Source organism: Canis aureus, chromosome 38 (assembly GCF_053574225.1).
Source record: "Canis aureus isolate CA01 chromosome 38, VMU_Caureus_v.1.0, whole genome shotgun sequence".
Taxonomy (NCBI): Eukaryota; Metazoa; Chordata; class Mammalia; order Carnivora; family Canidae; genus Canis; species Canis aureus.
Window position 1 is genome coordinate 18,693,711 of NC_135648.1, and position 17,850 is coordinate 18,711,560.

The window sequence follows — 17,850 nt, forward strand, 5'->3', positions numbered from 1 at the left end:
AGATTAGGTTCTTCTGTATTGTTCCCCAAGATACTTAGGGGTGACTCTACTTATCCCTTGACAAGACTAGAATGTTACTGTATTAATTGGAATCTGATGGCAGTCAGCATTTATTAAAGTGCACAAAACAGTATTCAAATAATCCATGCTTCTGTAAGCTATCTTTGAACTCTAGTGTGGAAAAGTTTGAGAAGAAATGAGACATGGCAGAAATTTTTCTAATCCTTAGGTAATTGTTGCTACAGGGAAATGTATACAAGTGTAAAATATACAAATATATGTATATTATATATCCATAATATTTCAAATTATGTTGAAATATGAACACAATGTCTTTTTCCCCCCAGTAAATTTCCATAGTCATTTTTTTTTAATTCTTTCTGTCATGGAATGCTTTTATTTGAGGACATGTATTATGTATAGCCAAGAATCAAGGCTTTCAGAAATTGTTGATTCTCACAAACTTCAAAGTTTTTAACATATGGTTGTTGTTGATTGAATTTATCTAGCACAACAAGAAACTAAGATAAGATTTCATTTGGCAAAGAACACTATGCAGTATCGCTTTATGGAAATCCATTAGCTAGAACTCTAACGTATGAAGTAACATGAGAAATGCAAATAACAACAATATAATTAAACTGTCAAATGTGATAGAGAAATTTATGTGAAAATGCATGGTAGCCCCAGTTTTCTTTACTTTTTCCCCCGGTTTTGTAGGCAACATCAAAACAGTTACTTCTGAGAATATTTATAACCTGTCAAGAGAAAAGACTAGAGACTATGTGGCTATGAATCCCTGAGGGAAAATGTTAGTTTCAAAGCACCATTGATGTAAATATTGCCTCTTTTCTATTTTGTGGAATTGGTTGTTATGCTGATAAATTTGTGTTAGAAACGTAATTATCTAAAAGCCACTGGCATTAAAAACATCAGTGTGTTTTTTAAATAGAATTATAGATCTGGGATCATCTGTAATATAGGAGAGTCTTCATTCTTAATACAATGGTTGTTTTTTTTATGTGAAGAAAAAAAATAGCACAGTAACAACACAAAGATGTTTAAGAGGAAGTTTGATAGGGTTGTTGGGAGAGAGTATTAAAAGAAAAGACATTCTTACAGAGAAATAATATTGTTTCTGCTAAGCTGTGCAAAAATTGGAACATGTCCAAATTTTCACTCTAATAGCTACACATATTTTCTTATACACATCTCCCTTATCCCCAAACATTTCCTCTCTTCCTCTCATTAGTTTTCATTTGGTTTTATATATACACTGAGATTATTTTATGTATCCAGTAGCAAGATATCTCTGCAAACAAACCAATTACAATAAAATAACTAAGTCATATCATTCATAACTGAACTAATAGGAAATATTAATGTTCTAAAAAGAGGGACTTCCTCCTAATTAATGGGAATTAAATATTGTTTGTCCAAGGAAAGAATTTAGTGTCAAAGATGAAGGAGACAGTTTGAATAACAGTAGATGTAGGAGGGATCCCTGGGTGGCACAGCGGTTTGGTGCCTGCCTTTGGCCCAGGGCGAGATCCTGGAGACCCGGGATCGAATTCCACGTTGGGCTCCCGGTGCATGGAGCCTGCTTCTCCCTCTGCCCGTGTCTCTGCCTCTCTCTCTCTTTCTCTCTGTGACTATCATAAATAAATAAAGAAAAAAATATTAAAACAGTAGATGTAGGAGAAAAGAGATGTATCTATCTGTGCCTATGTTTTTCCATTCTAAATTAGAAAATTATTTTACAGACCTAAGAGAAAAAAAATTTTTTTTGAAGATTTTATTTATTTATTCATGAGACACAGAGAGACAGAGAGAGAGACAGAGAGAGAGAGAGAGAGGCAGAGGAAGAAGCAGGCTCCATGCAGGGAGCCCGACACAGGACTCGATTCCAGGTCTCCAGGATAGTGCCCTGGGCTGGAAGGCAGGCGCCAAACTGCTGAGCCACCCAGGGATTCCTGAGAAAAAAATTTTTGAAAATATTTTAGTTATTTGTTTGAGAGAGAGACAGTATGTACAAACAGAGGGAGAGGGATAAGTGGGCTCTCTGCTGAGCAGGGAGCTTGATGGGGGGCAAAATCCCAAGACCCTGGGATCATGACCTGAGCTGAAGGCGGATGCTTAATCGGATGAGCAACCCAGATGCCCCCAGACCTAAGAGAAAATTTCATTTTAGCAAACTGTCAACTGGTTTTTTTTGGAATGAATATAGCATTTGTCATTTCAATCTGTTCAGTAATAGAAGCTCTAAATAGTAACTATTTTTTATAATAAAAGGTCATTGTAAAGAAGAAGTGAGTTATTGCATAATGACATATGTTATGATTTCATATGATGTATGAAAGTGCATGTTCATATATCTTCAGGCTTTAGAAGAGAACATTTCTCAGGGATCCTAGGTATACAGAGTATCCCTAATGCAACAGTATGTCGAGTGCCTAGTAGATGGACTTATTTTAGTTTTGTGCCTGTTACATGTCAAAGGTATTGACCTAGATCACATATATGCATTGATTCTATTTAGGTGATCAATGATATAGCACAGTTTCCAGAAGTAATACATGATTATTTTTCACAATGAAAACTGATGATGTTAAAAAGGAGGGAAGGAAGAGATTTCATTATGCCATCATGATTAAAAAACAAACCTACAAAACAAACAAAAAAAAACCAGTCATAATCTCCAGAAGTTGGTCCTATTTAACTTATCTAAACCCAGGAGTCATTCTCATCTCCTTTATTTTCTGTGTGCTCACCTCCATTTTATTTCCATCACACTCCAAATCTATTCCATCATAATCCTGCCTAAAAAAAAAAAAAAAACCCTGAAACCCAGAGGTTTCATATAGCCTGCTTGTTTGTAAGTGAGTTTGTGAAAGCAATTTATTGTGGTTCTAACTGGGTTATCTTTTATTTGTTTCTTCTAGGAGATTTGCCACCAGTTGTCTCTTATTTCTTTTGGAGAAGGGATCACTGGACCCTAGTTTACTATAAAGGAGAGAATAAGAATCTTTCCCATATTTTTCACCACATTTGGGCAGCTAAGTAATTCATGTCCTGCTAATTCACTCATACAGTTTACAGATACGTAGCTTCTCCTCTCTACACTAGGAAGTAAAGGCGGGACTCATATCCTCTTAATAAAGTATGGAGCTGCATGCATATACAGATGTTCCATTGTCACCCTTTCTAGTAAATGCATCAATGTAGAGAGAAACTATGTTAACTTACACAAATAAGTCTTACAATAACTCTGTAATATTTACATGATTTATATGAGTCTGTGGCTGAGAACTTTAGGTAAATAGTAGAGTTACTTTTGGGCATTTGTACTATTCTGGATCCTTACCACTTATATAAATACTTTCAGTGTCAATAGGAAAGACACAAGAGTTTTTCTTAAATGCTGCTTGGAAAAGATCTGTTGACTTAGATTTGTTTATTCTGAAATCTTGTTAGAAACTGAAATTTAAGTATAGAACATACTGCTTTTTCCCATGCACTTGGGTGGCACAGTAGGGTAAGTGTCTGACTCTTGGTTTTGGCTCAGGTCCTGAACTCAGGGTGGTGAGGTCAAGCACCACCTCAGGCTCTGTTCTTAGGCTGGAGTCTGCTTAGGATTGTCTTTCCCTCTCTCTCTCTGTTTCTCCCTCACACACACACATGTTCTTCTCTCTGTCAAATAAATAAATAGATCTTAAAAAACAAAACAAAACAACAACATACTGCTTTTCTCTTCAGAGTGTTACAAAATCAGTAAGGCCCAGGTAATAAGCCTCCAGCAATTAATGGTTAACTTCTACAAAGAAGTTCTTTGAAATATATATTGGGTTATAATATTGCATCTCCAACTGCTAAAGTATTATTATAAGCCTAAAACTAGTAATGCAGACAAAGTGAAATCCACAAGAAATAGCAGGATTTTTAGAACTTTTGGATAGTGTATTTGACATTTTAGTGAGAAATGCTAAGTTGACTTACAAAAAGTCAATCCAATTTCTGTGCTCTCTGCTCATTTTGTTTGTCTTCTAAGTGAGTCCAGATCAATACGATCACCATGTTCCTCTAATTCAAATCCAAGATATTGACCTGCAAACAGATAACTCCACTATCCTCATGGGCATGGTTTTACTATTGGTGTCATTGGCACTCACTGAACCTCCTTGAGATTTCTACTGTAAAGTTGTGGTAGCCTGTGTTCAACTCAATCAGGGTTTGCTCAATTTCTCCAATCATATCTATGTGGATTGTGTAGGAATGCATGGAAAAAAATCAGTATTATAGATCAATGTGAGAGAAAGGGTTACAAAAGGAACTCCATCCAGGATTGCATCCGAACTATGCAAAACACGCCCTACAGCAGACAAGATCGGATGACAGTCCTTGTTTGGAGTTCTTACACAATTTTCAAAACAGCAGGCCTTTGTTCTCAGCCCCTCAGTTCCTGCAGGCCTGTGAACTCTTCATCAGATGGGAAGGAAGATGTTTTTGCTCTTTCGGAAAATGTGAAAATCTTTCGAAGTTGAGTTTGCTGGTAGTCAGTGTAGATGGTAAGGAAAAGAAATGAAAGAATTCAGTCAATTTTTTTGCAAAATGTTATGTAAAGAGTTTTTTTTTAAATATTTAAATCCAGTTAATTATCATATAATGTATTATTGGTTTCAGAGGTAGAGTTCAGTGATTCTTCAGTCTTACATGACACCCAGTGCTCATTATATCACATGCCCTACTTAGTGTTCATCACCCAGTTACCTTATACCCACCCCCTCCAGGACCCTCAGTTTATTTCCTATGATTAGGAGTCTCTTATGGTTTGTCTCCCTCTCTGATTTCATCTTGTTTTATTTTTTCCTCTTTTCCCCTATGATCCTCTGTTTCGTTTCTTAAATTCCACGTATGAGTGAGGTCATACGATAATTGTCTTTCTCTGATTGAGTTACTTCATTTAGCATAATACCTTTTAGTTCTATCCATGCCATTGCAAATGGCAGTATTTCATTTTTTTAAATGGCTGATTAGTAATCCATTGTATATATGCATATATATATTTATATATTTATAATATATATATATATATATATATACACACATACCACACATACCACATCTTTTTCTTTATCCATCCGTCAATGGACATCTGGGCTCTTTCCATAGTTTGGCTATTATGGACATTGTTGCTATAAACATTGGGGTGCAGGTGCCCCTTCATTTTTTAATTTTTTTTATTTTTTTATTTTTTTATTTTTTTGCAGGTGCCCCTTCAGATCAACATTTGTTTCTTTAGGGTAAATACCCAGTAGTGCAGTTGCTGGATATATGGTAGCTCTATTTTCAACTTCTTCAGGAACCTCCATACTGTTTTTCAGAGTGGCTGCACCAGCTTGCATTCCCACCAATGGTGTAAGAGGGTTCCCCTTTCTCCACATCCTCACCAACACCTCTCATTTCCTGACTTGTTCAATTCAGCCATTGTGACTGTTATGAGGTGGTATCTCATTGTGGTTTTGATTTGTATTTCCCTGAATGTAAAGAGTTATTTAACAGATTGGTTTACAAGTTTATGGGCCTTTAGGAGGGTCATTGGAGGGTTTTATAAAAATTACCAAAGGAATCTTGAGGAAGTACAGCAATAAACCATTAGGTAAATAATAATTGTATTAAAAAACTGTATAACAAGGGAAACATTCGTGTTTCTGTTCTAGAAGATCACTCTGATATTGTTTTTTAGAGAAGTTTCAAGGGATATCTATCTAAAGATCATACTCCTGGACAACAGCAGCAACAAATCATGTCTTCTTGGATTTTTCAGTTCTTACTTCTGTGTGGTTTGTTTTGGCATCCTCCAAATCACAATCTACTCACATCAAATTCAAAATTATGAAAGTGGTCAATGTAGTCCTCTTACACATTTCTCAACATTAAGTCTATTGTGTATTAATCATTTGTTTTCTTTTTGCAGATATACTGAAATTTTATATTTTAGGTAACAGATTTAGAAACAATATATTTACTGATTTGTCCCCTTAATGAATGACAGTTATTTTTATTTGTATAATTTGGTACTTTCGAGGAAATAGAGCTGACTATAAGAAGGTTTTTTTTAAAATTTTAAGAGTATATTAAATTTTTATATATTTTAAATTCACAGTTATCCTCACCTCAAAATTTGAATATACTATTTTTTTTTTTTCAGAAATATTTTTCTGGGGTCAAGTTTTCTGGGGCTTCCTGCTATTGATTAATTGGCAACTATTATTGTTTATGTTGTCTTGATATAGTTCTGAATTCCTCTGTAAAATTAGGGTTGTAAAAGTACTTAATTGATCTGCATTATTGTGAGCATTGGTAAAATAAGTTATGTAAAATGTATTTGCAAAGGTATTCAGTGTGTTATTGAGAATTCAGCCTTTGCTAACATTTGTTTTGTTCTTTATACTTTTATAAGTTCACATGTTTTTTGACCTTTGTAATAGCTTTATGAAGTGGACAAGATTGAATATATCTATCCTAACTTGAGAGTGTAAGAACTGTTTAATTTCTTTCTTTCTAGAGGATATGAATAATCTTATAAAAGCAGATTCAATAAAATGAGAGTCATAGCAACATTATATAATTTCCAAGGTTAGAAAATTAATTAGTGACAAACCTAGGGCAAGGCTTCAGGTGCCTTGAGTTTCGCTTTAACTTTTTACTCTACCATTATCCTTTCCAAATAGATGTTTCTCAAAGGAAGGTAACAGTACTTTATCCTAAAACAAGAAAAGTTGTATAGCTCTAAGTGAATTGTGATAAAAATTTTTGACTGATACATTCTCATTTTATCCTTTAATCCTAATAAAGACTTGAAACATATTTTTGATCCAAATCTCCTTCATTGAGCATTAATGATTATCTTTTAGGTGAAACATAAAAAAAAAAAAAAAAACAACATAAAAGTTACTTGGTTGGCTATAAATTAGTCAAGATCCTATGCCCAACTTACTTATAAACATTTTTCTGCTAAAAAAATTTAACCTATTGACTCAAAGGAACTCAGTTACTTTTTTCAATGAATACAGTAATTTCTAGTGACAAATCATATCTTACTATGGTTCCTGTATTTTTAGGTAGAATACCACTTGATGGTGCACAGGCAAGGATTTGGCGCTAATGTCACAAGTAATGACAAACCTAATATAAGGCTCATAAAATGCAGATTCTTTTTAATTTCTTTTTTGATTGCAGAGCAGGGGTTTTCCTCCATTTTCTGGCAGTTCCTTCCATATAACATAGAAGCTCTGCAGATATCTAATTAGAAGAACAAGATCAGTAGTAGCAGAGTTAATTGGTGTTACCTGTTTTGCTAACTACTCTTCTATTTAGCAGTTATAGCACCTGGGGTATATGAAATAGGAAAAGACAAAGATACAAGACAGGATGAAGTCCCATTTTAAAATAAGCATCTCACTGTAGGCAGAAAGTCCCCCAAATGTGAAGATGACTGCTGTGTGAAAGAGGATTCAAGAAAAAGTAGAATATAAAGTGTTTTAAGAATGTCCTCAAGGGATTTCAATAATTGTAAATATAAACAACAAGACATGTAGTATAGAGATAGAAAAATACTTTCTTTTCTTTTTTTTTTTTTTTTTGGTCCATTTTAACTCATTTAACTGTGGCTATTTCTTTTTCTGCTCTTGGGGATACCCAGTGCTTGTGTTGTGGGGTGGCTTCAGTGGTGGTGGTAGTTGGGGTTTACTCCCAGATAGTCAACAATTCTGTGATTATTTGTAGTTCCATTAAAAATTCCCAGTTTATTTTAGAGAGTGAGAAAGTGTGAGTGAGCATGCGCAAGTAGGGGGAGGGGCAGAAAGAAAGGGGGAGAGAGAATGAATCTCAAGGAGACTCTGCCCTGAGCACAGAGCCTGACATGGAACTCATGACCCTGAGATGATCTGAGTGAAAATCAAGAATTAGATGCATAACTGATTAAGTCACCCAGATGCCCCAAGATGAATTTTGACTTTTTCCTTTTCAGCAAACGCCAATAAAGTAAAAAATAAGGAGCCTGGAAGAAGATGTATAACATGCCCAATAACAGGTTTATGGACATCTGTAGGTAGGTCTGGGTTTAAATTCTGGCTTAGCCATATATAAACCAAGTAATACATTTAAGCTATTTGAGCCTTTACTATCTTGTTTATAAGTGGAATAAGATTAATTCATTAGATGGTGATTAAAATACATTAGGACAAATACAGATTCTTGGAATATGGTAAACATTTAAAAAATGGCAGTTATCATCATTATCATCATTTGAAATGTTCACCAATAAGATTCTGAATTGTCTGTTATTCTATTTTCACCAATACTGAAGATAATTAATATTCAATTCTAAAGGTACAAATATTTAGAGAATATAAGTTAAGCAGTAGTTGTATAAACTCAGGCAATAAGCTAAGAGATACTTGAGATTTGAACAGTAGTTTAAATAATTGTGATTTTGGAAGGGAAAAGAATAACAGAAAGAATATTTGTATTAGGATCTACGAGGACTTGAAAATTGTAAATGCAGCAAGTAAATTGACATTTCAAAGTTAAAAACGATTCCTTCCTTGAACTAGTGTCAATTTTTATGTCCAGAAAACTCACTCTTTATTATCTTATGCTTTTTAGAGATTTTAGTGACCAAAAATAAACTGGTCATTAACTACATTCCTGTTCTGTTGATTTCCCCGAAAGAGCAGCTTCAATAAAATGAGACAGGTCTAAGATTTCAGTGACAGTTAACCATATTTTAACTAATTCTGATTAGACTTTATAAACATTTCTTTTCATTGCACAAAAGTTTTTGAGCTCGAGTCACATAATGTTCAGAAAAATTTGTTTCTTTTAAAATAATAGTGGTAGTCTTAAATATTAAAAACAAATACAAAAAAGCCTGGTCTATTTATAAAGTATCTTTTGTGGCACATTGGCCTCTTTAACCAAACACACTCCATTCATAATCACCATCAGTAATGTGTTTGGGGGAAACAGAATTAATTTTTTGAGGACTTGATAATGATTCAGCAGAACAAAAGCAAAAATTAATGATCCTAGCCCTAGACATGAAGAACTTGTATTTAACCTTTTTGGAATTGGTTGTGAAATAATTCTGTACAGAAGAAATTTGTTGAACTATTTGGATATAATTAGCTTTTGATCATAAAAAATATTGGGTACATTTGCTTCCTGAAACATATTTCTTTAATATAGGAAAGAACACACATATGTGCTGTGATTACACTGAAACTATATGAATTCATTTGTCCAATTTATTTTAGGAAATGTTTTACTTGAGGATTATCTGCCAAAAGGGTAAAACCCAAATAGTTGAAAACTTTAGAACATAAGTGACATTTTGAAAATGTTTTTACACATCTAAATGGAATGATGCACTGAGAGTTAACACAGTAGAAGATTTAATACCTAAGACATCCAGTGATGGATTCTATTTTCAGAATGACTCTCATGTTGACCAATGAAATCAAAAGGTTGGATCATGGATGACTTGTTTAGAAAACACTGCTTGATTGTTTCATGAGTATAAATCTGGGTCAAATTGATCAAATTACCTACTTTGAATATGAGCAGTTTAGTATGCTTGAATTAGAACTCTGTAAAGTTGAGAAAATGTAGACCACCACTAAGTATGAGATTTAAAAAATGGGAATTCTATGAAAAGGAGAAAGCTGCTCTTGCCTACCCAATACAGGATATGATATGGCTTAATCTCAGGTTGGAAGATGAGAAGGAATTTAGAGGAGAGTTTATGGAGAAACAAGTTAACTGCTTTCCCTGTCTCCAATTATCTCTGGGATGGGAGGCAGGTGACAGAAAGGAGGAAGTAGAAAAGAGAAGTTATTTATGTTGGGGAGCCTGAGGAGGGTGTATTACCATCCTGGAACTTTGCTGCCTGAAAACTGAAGCCTTAAGATAGGAGCCTTGTAGACATATCCAGCAGCTCTGACATGAAGGAAGAACAACTAGGGTGGAAGCATAATGTTCCTAAGGAATTTCTCTTGGGCCATACCAGGTTAGATATGAATGTTTCTGGGGAGCCTGGATTAGCTCAGTTGGTTAAACATCTGCCTTTGGCTCAGATCATGATTTTGGGTCCTAGGACGGAGCCCTGCATCTGGGTTCCCTGCTTGGTGGGGAGTCTGCCCCACCCCCCCGGGGTGTGCTTGCATGCGTGTTCTCTCTCTCTCTCTCTCTCTCATGTAAATAAATACAATCTTTAAAACAACAACAAACAAATACATGAATGTTTCTATGTGCCCAAATGAGGAGTTTGGTAGAAGCAAGAGGATGGATAAGTCAGATGTGTGCTCTTTAGGTGTAAACGCAGCTGAAACATTAAAGTGATGGTTGTTTTGAGGGATCTGTGAAAAATGAGAAGGTATGACTATAGAAATGATTGCCATTTATCAGAGTCAGTACCAGATACCAAGAGAATGGTCTACAAATGTTAGCTACCAGGGGTTTCAGGAGGGAACAACTACAGACCTTATGAGCCTCATAGTCACCCATACCTCCATCATGCCTGATGATCAATAAGCCTCACCTCCTAACTTCCAAGAGGAAGGACAATAGTCCTTAAGTTGAGCAATATTGAAACTTAGATTTTCAAAATGGTCTTAAATGGGATTTTTACTTAAAAAAGAAAACAGAACAAAAAAACACTTGAATTTTCATTACTGCCTTGGATTCCATATAGAGAGATGAAGACAGAATTATTCCTGAATTCTGTGGACAATTGTAATTCAGAAAGCATGCTTACTATCAATATTTTGATCACAGAAAGAATTGGAGAATAGACAAAGAAAAAAATAGAAAAGCAAAACAAAATAAGTAAAAGTAATCCCTGCTGTTATAGATAGTAAAAGTGTTATTTTGTTAGCTGCATCTGTATTATGCTATATTGTCTTAACACTTAATTTTCAGTGCAGTCTGTCTTTTCTTGCTATGTTATAGTTGCAGTTATGTGAAACTATATCTGAAAGTGAATCTTTTATCTTAATTTGCTTGCAACAAAGAAATGAAAGAATAATGTATATTTGCTTTCTTTTTTTTTACAAAAAATATCAGTAATAAAATTAGGAAGGAAACGAGCAAATGTAGTGAATGAATTTACTTAGGAAATATGCTTTTCATACCCCCAAATTCCATTGGAATATTAAATATTTTTGAAAGTAATATTTTGATAATCTTTTAAATTTTTGTATTTATGTGTATATGCTACATAGATTCATATATATGGTCCTATATATGTATAGCTTTATGTGAAGAGAAATTATTTTTTTAAAAGTCTCACAATGTACTACATTTAAGTTTTGCCTTATAGTCTTCACTCAGTATTTACTGATATTCTTTTGAGGTCTTATTTTTTTAAAATGAGCTCTGAATCTAATATATACTAATACAATGAAGTTAACATAATCCTTTAATAAATCTATACAAGAGTTTGAATTCTACGGTAATCTTTTCTTTAAATCAAAGAGGATAAATTAGCTACTTATGTATCCTTTTATGCTAAAATTTTCTTCACATGACACTGGATTAGTTCCCTTAAGATTCACAGCTCTGATATTTTGCTGTTACTCAGTTTATGAAGCTTTAAAGTAGCTTCGTATTCTCCTAAATCATTCTGTCACTTGGGATCCATCCCTAATTTCTCACATCTATGCATTAATGTGCAGCCTTCATACTATAGTAAGTCCTTGGGAAATTCATGCTAAATGTTTGCTTTCCTGTATTTCTCTCACTTAATATAACAGCTTTCTGAAATTTGCTGATTAAATGGGTAGCTAAATTAAAGTCCAGAGCTGTTGAGATGTTGATGATCAAAAAAAAAAAAAAAAAAAACAAACCAAACCAAAACACAAAAACCCAAAACCAAACCAAAAACCCAGATATTTATACCCAGAATTCTTCATTCTTGTGCCCTATGCATAACAAATTAGTGAAATCAGTATATCTTTCTAACTTCAGCAAGTTTGCAGAATTTAAATTTGTGGAATTAACATACGGTCTTAAAGCACATTATCAGTGTTAATGCTTTTTTTTTTCCTGTCAGACATTTTTCCTTCTTTCTGATAACAGAAGAAAACATGCAATGACTGTCACTATCAGTCATTTAAATATTATTATGAATTTTCTCTATCTGCATTATTATTTTGCTCAATGGCGTCCAAACAGATTTTCCTAATTGCAGAAATATGTCCCTATGGCTAAAATAGGACCTGACATATACTGAAAATTCCCTAAAAGTATAAAGAAATACAGGCTGGAGAGTTGTTTGTCATGAAGGGGTATTAGAAAAGTAGATCAGAAAAGGTTTGAGTTTTTATGGGTCTTGTCATACTCTAATGTCATGCCCGAGAAATCTTCTGGTTTTGATTTAACTCTCCTCAGCCTAGAACATTTAGGTACCTGTCTGCTTTTATTGGGACATGTTAAGGGCAGGGGTATTTTGGTCATTTTTGTGCTTGGCTCATAATAGGTGTTCCATAAATGTTGAGTGATGACCAAGCAGGCTCTTGAACACAGGGAGACAGAGGGATTAATGAAGGGTTAGGATCCAGGAGTGGTATCACAGGCTGTTCACCCATAGTGGAAAGAGATTTGGGTCACTGAAGGTGAAGTACTTCATTTTGCTCGAGTTCAGTGCTGGTTGTAGAAATGAACAGTAAAATGGGAGCACTGTGTGAGAATGTTTGTTCTTAGCTGGTCTGTTAGAAGTGGTATTTGACTTAAAACCTGTGGTGTTAATAAACCTCCACACTATTCTCCAGTGTGGCTGCGCCAGTTTGCACTCCCACCAGCAGTGCAAGAGAGTTCCCCTTTCTCCAACATCTGTTGTTTCTCGTCTTGTTAATTTTAGCCATCCTGACAGATGTGAGGCGGTGAGTAATGATGATGATCTCTGATTTACAAATGAGAAAATGAAATTATGAGGCTTGCCCATAGCAGTGGTGGAAGCATCTTTCAAACTGGGTTCACTCTTCTTGCCTTGTGTGGTGCTTTCACTTGTGGAAATTTACTCAAGTGTCGGGAGGTCTCTCCGTCTTTCCCATGGACAAGATCTTCAACATCACCAATACCAGTAACATAACTACTTAGAGTTATGTACTGCCTAATGCTTATAACTTATCTTCACACAACTTTCACATACATCATCTTAAATTATGTAATGACTCTATGAGGTTTACAGGACAGGTAATTATTACCCGTTTAAAATATCTGACAAAAATTAGGTGACAAAATATTAAGAGAACAGACCAAATTTGTATGGTGATAGTAGAAGACATTGGACTCCAACTAATCTTCTAGGTGTTAACCTAGTGCTCTTTTCCTAATACCAGTATCAGTAACTTCTAATTGTAGACTGCATGTTGCAGTGTTTTCATCCTACAGACAGTCCCCTATGATAATCATATGCACAATTCCTGACTTTGCTTGATTTTCTTCCTTACTTTCCCTTCTTCCTCAGTTATATCATCTAATGTGGCTCAATAGCTTGGCTAATGTCCATTAATAGGGAGAAAATATTAGGATATTTATCGTATTACTATTTTTTGTTGTTTAAATGAAGATTTATACTTTCAACAGTCAAATGGCACTCTGTGAATCTAGTCAGCTGCCAAAGTTTACAAAAGCGTAAGCACTGTACTTTTAAGACCTAAGCTAATTGACAGAAATGAGTGACTATAATTCACCTGAGAACTCTTAGGAGAAAAGATTAAAGATGACACAAAGCATAACTAGGGTCCTGTTTGTAGTTGTTTCTTACATACAGCTATTAACCTTAGGTGCACTAGTACATAGCATATTACTGAAATAGAAAGGAAGAAAAATGAAATAAAATCAGAAAGGATTGGAAGTGAAATACTCATAACTTAAGTGAGTACTATGTTCTAGGCTGTGGTACTTAGATAATCATTGAAGCTTTATATTATCTTTAAGATACAGATACATTAATATTTTACAAATAGTGAAACTGAATCCCACTGAAGTTATATGATGTTCTCAAGACCCTCAAGATGGTGTTGGAGCTTCTGTTCAACCTAAGGTTTTTGATTTGCAAGACTATTTTGTTACGTTGTATTTTATTATATTATGGGAGGATATAATAGGTTGATTGTTTTTCTGTTTTTCATCCGACCAGCTGTCCCCATTTTTCTGTTATTTACCCAACAATTTGGGACAGTTTGTGAATTTGTGTATTTTCTCTTTTACCCTCTTCTTGAATATAAACTCTTGTTCTTCATTTTGTGTGAGAGTTAATATGTTCGAGTAGGGAAAGGTTTACTTTCTTTTGTACTTTTTGCTGTTAAACTGTTCTGAATTATTTCATAAGATGGCATTCTTTTAAAACTAAATTATAGTGAATGAGGAAACAAATTTATTTTGTCTCTTGCAGAAGAGTATACAGTAAATACCGATTAAATTACTAGACCTGTCAACTGGCTGCTGAGTAAATATGTGAAATATTCAGGCCATTTTCTTTCTGAAAGTAGCATTTCTCCATTGATTTATGGTTAAGTATATCACTAATAAGAAACTGCCAAATAAAAACACCTGAAAATATTCAAAGCAAACATAAAGTCACTGAAGCTTCACAATTAATGTAGTCATGGCTGGATACATTTAAAATAGGGAACATGCACACATTTTATTGTTTTACTTGAGGTGATGTGGGGTGCCTGATACTGAGTTCTGCACCACTGAAATAGAAGCTTCTGGGAGAAAGACACATTTCACACCTGAGTGGCTTCTTGCAAATTGAAATTGGTGCTTCTTTCTGCCAGAGAATCGTGGTCCTGAAGAATTCCCCTTGCCAAAAATATCCCCTAAATAATTTCATGTCTTGGTTTTGAGTTCAGCTTCCTACAGAGGTTTGAAGGCTGTGTTTGCCTCAAATTGTTTACTTTCTGATTTTTATTCTTTTAATTTTTAGAACTTTCAGAAGCCAATACCTTGGAACATTTTTTTTTTTTTTAACTGAGGAGAAAATGCTTGTACCTGCTGGTGATGGGGAAGTAGAAGCCTTTCCCATGTGATTCTCAGCTTAAAGAATTTTAGTATTTCTTCTTCTGTCCTTTAGGAAATATTTGTAACTCACACTTAATAGCACTTTGCATAGCTAATTGCTGATGTTACATAAAAGCTAACATTAAATTTGAAACAGTAAATTAATAACTTTTTATGTTTTATCATTCTATTGTATTTTTTTCATGATGATAAGTTTACTCTTTAATCCTCATCCCCAATTTTCCCCATCCCCCCACCTCTCCCCTCTGGTGACCATCAGTTTGTCCTCTATAATTAAGAGTCTGTTTCTTAGTTTGACTCTCTCTCTCTCTTTCTTTTCCCTTCGCTTGTTTGTTTCTTATATTCCACACATGCATGAAATCATACGGTATTTGTCTTTCTCTGACTGACTTATTTTGCTTAACATCATACTCTCTAGCTTTTTGCTGTTACAGGTGCCAAGATTTCATTCTCTTTATGACTAATACTCCATTGCATATATATATATATATATGATCATTTCTTTATCCATTTATCTGTCAATGGGCACTTGGACAGTTTCCATAGTTTGGCAATTGTAAATAATGTTGCAATAAACATAGAGGTGCATATATCCCTTTGAATTAGTGTCTATGTATTTTTTGAGTAAATACCCAGCAGTGCGATTCCTGGATTGTAGAGTAGTTCTATTTTTAATTTTTTCAAGAACTTTCATGTTGTGTTTCATAGTGGCTGCACCAGTTTGCATCTTCACCAACAGTACAGAAAGGCTCTTTTTTTTTTTTTTTTTTTTTAACATCTTGACCAACACTTGTTGTTTCTTGTGTTTCTAGTTTTAACCATTCGACAGGTGTGAGGTGATATCTCATTGTAGTTTTGATTTGCATTTCTCTCATGATGAGTGATGTTGAGCATCTTTTCAAGTGTCTGTTGGCTGTCTATCTGGATATTATCTTTTGAGAAACGTGGGTGTGCTCCTATTTTCTGCCCATTTTTTTCATTGGCTTATTTGTTTTCTGGGTGTTGAGTTATATAAGTTCTTTATATATTTTGCATAATAACCCTTTTTTGAATATGTTATTTACAAATATCTTCTTCCATTCCATAAGGTTTTTATTTTTCTTAGTTTTGTTGATTATTTTCTTTGCTCTGCAGAAGCTCTTTGTTTTGATGAATTCACAACAGTTTATTTTTGCTTTTCTTTCCCCTTGCCTCAGGAGATATATCTAGAAAAATGCTATTATGGCCAGTGTTAGAGATGTTACTATGTGAGTTCCTTTCTAGGATTTTATGGTTTAGGTCTCACATTTAGGTCTTTAATCCATTTTGAGTTTATTTCTGTGTATGGTGTATAAAGAGAGTTTCTTTATTTTGCATGTTACTGTACAGGTTTCCCAACAGCATTTGTTGAAGAGACTTTTTCCCATTGTATATTTTTTCTTCCTTTGTCAAAGATTAATCTACCCTATAATTGTACCCATTTATTTCTGGGTTTTCTGTTCTATTCATCTTTGTGTCTGCTTTTATGCCAGTACCTCAGTGTTTAATTTTCTATCGCTTTGTAATGTATCTTAAAATCTGAAATTCTGAAATTGTGATATCTCCAATTCTGTTTTTCTTTATCAGGATTGCTTTGGCTATGCAAGATCTTTTTTTTTTTTTTTTTTAAGATTTATTTATCCACTTTAAAGAGACAGAGAGAGAGAGGTAGTGGAGTGTGGTCAGGGGGAGGGGTAAGGGAAAAATGGAGAGAGTCTCAAGCAGTCTCCCCAGTGAATGTGGAGCCCCCAAGGTGAGCTCAATCTCATGACCCTAAGACCATGACTTGAGCTGAAACCGAGTCAGAGGCTTAACCAACTGAGCCACCTAGGCGCCCCAGTCCACTTGTAGCTCTATACAAATTTTAGGATTGTTTGTTCCTGTTCTGTTAAAAATGCTTTTGGTATTTTATAGGGATAGCATTAAATCTGTAGATTGCTTTGAGTAGTATAGGCATCTTAATATTTGTTCTCCTAATCCATGAGCATGGAATGTCTTTTTATTTCTTTGCATCATCTTGAAATTCTTTTATCAGGTTTTATAGTTTGCAGAGTACAGGTCTTTCACCTCTTTGATTAAGTTTATTTCCAGACATTTTACTGTTTTTGGTACAATTGTAAAAGATATTGTTGTCCTAATTTCACTTTCTGCTGCTTCATTGTTAGAGTATAGGAATGCAACAGATTTCTGTAGATTGATTTTATATCCTGGTATTACTGAATTCTGAACCAGTTCCAGTCTTTTTTTTTTTTTTTTTTTTTGGTGGAATCTTTTAGGTTTTCTATATATGGTATCATGTAATCTAAAAATAGTGATAGTTTTACTTTATCAATTTGGATACCTTTTAATTCTTTACCGTCTAATTTATGTGGCTATATTTCCAAGACCATGCTGAATAACAGTGCTGAGATTGGATATCCTTGTCTTGTTCTAGGACTTAGGGGAAAAGCTCTCAGTTTTTCATCATTGAGGATGCTGTTGATGTGGGTTTTTCATATAAGGCCTTTATTATGTTGAGCTATGTTCCCTCTGGACTTATTTTGGAGAGAATTACATCATGAATGGATGTTGTACTTTGTCAAATGCTTTTTCTGCATGTATTGAAATGATCAGGCTGTCTTTATCCTTTCTCTTATTGATGTGATGGGTCACATTGATTATTATGCAAATATTGAATCACCCTTGCCTCCGGGAATAAATCCCACTTGATAGTGTTGTATTTTTTTTTAATGTATTATTGGA

The 17,850-nt window shown here is 34.3% G+C and overlaps 1 long non-coding RNA gene across 1 annotated transcript in view; it reads left to right on the forward strand.

Moving 5' to 3' along the window:
- Nucleotides 1–7,257: 7,257 nt before the first annotated feature.
- The window catches only part of LOC144307069 (uncharacterized), a 35,360-nt gene continuing 24,767 nt past the window's right edge, over nt 7,258–17,850 (forward strand). Inside the window, exon 1 of the long non-coding RNA XR_013374032.1 lies at nt 7,258–8,110. This is a non-coding gene — a long non-coding RNA (uncharacterized LOC144307069). The remainder of the gene's footprint in view (nt 8,111–17,850) is intronic.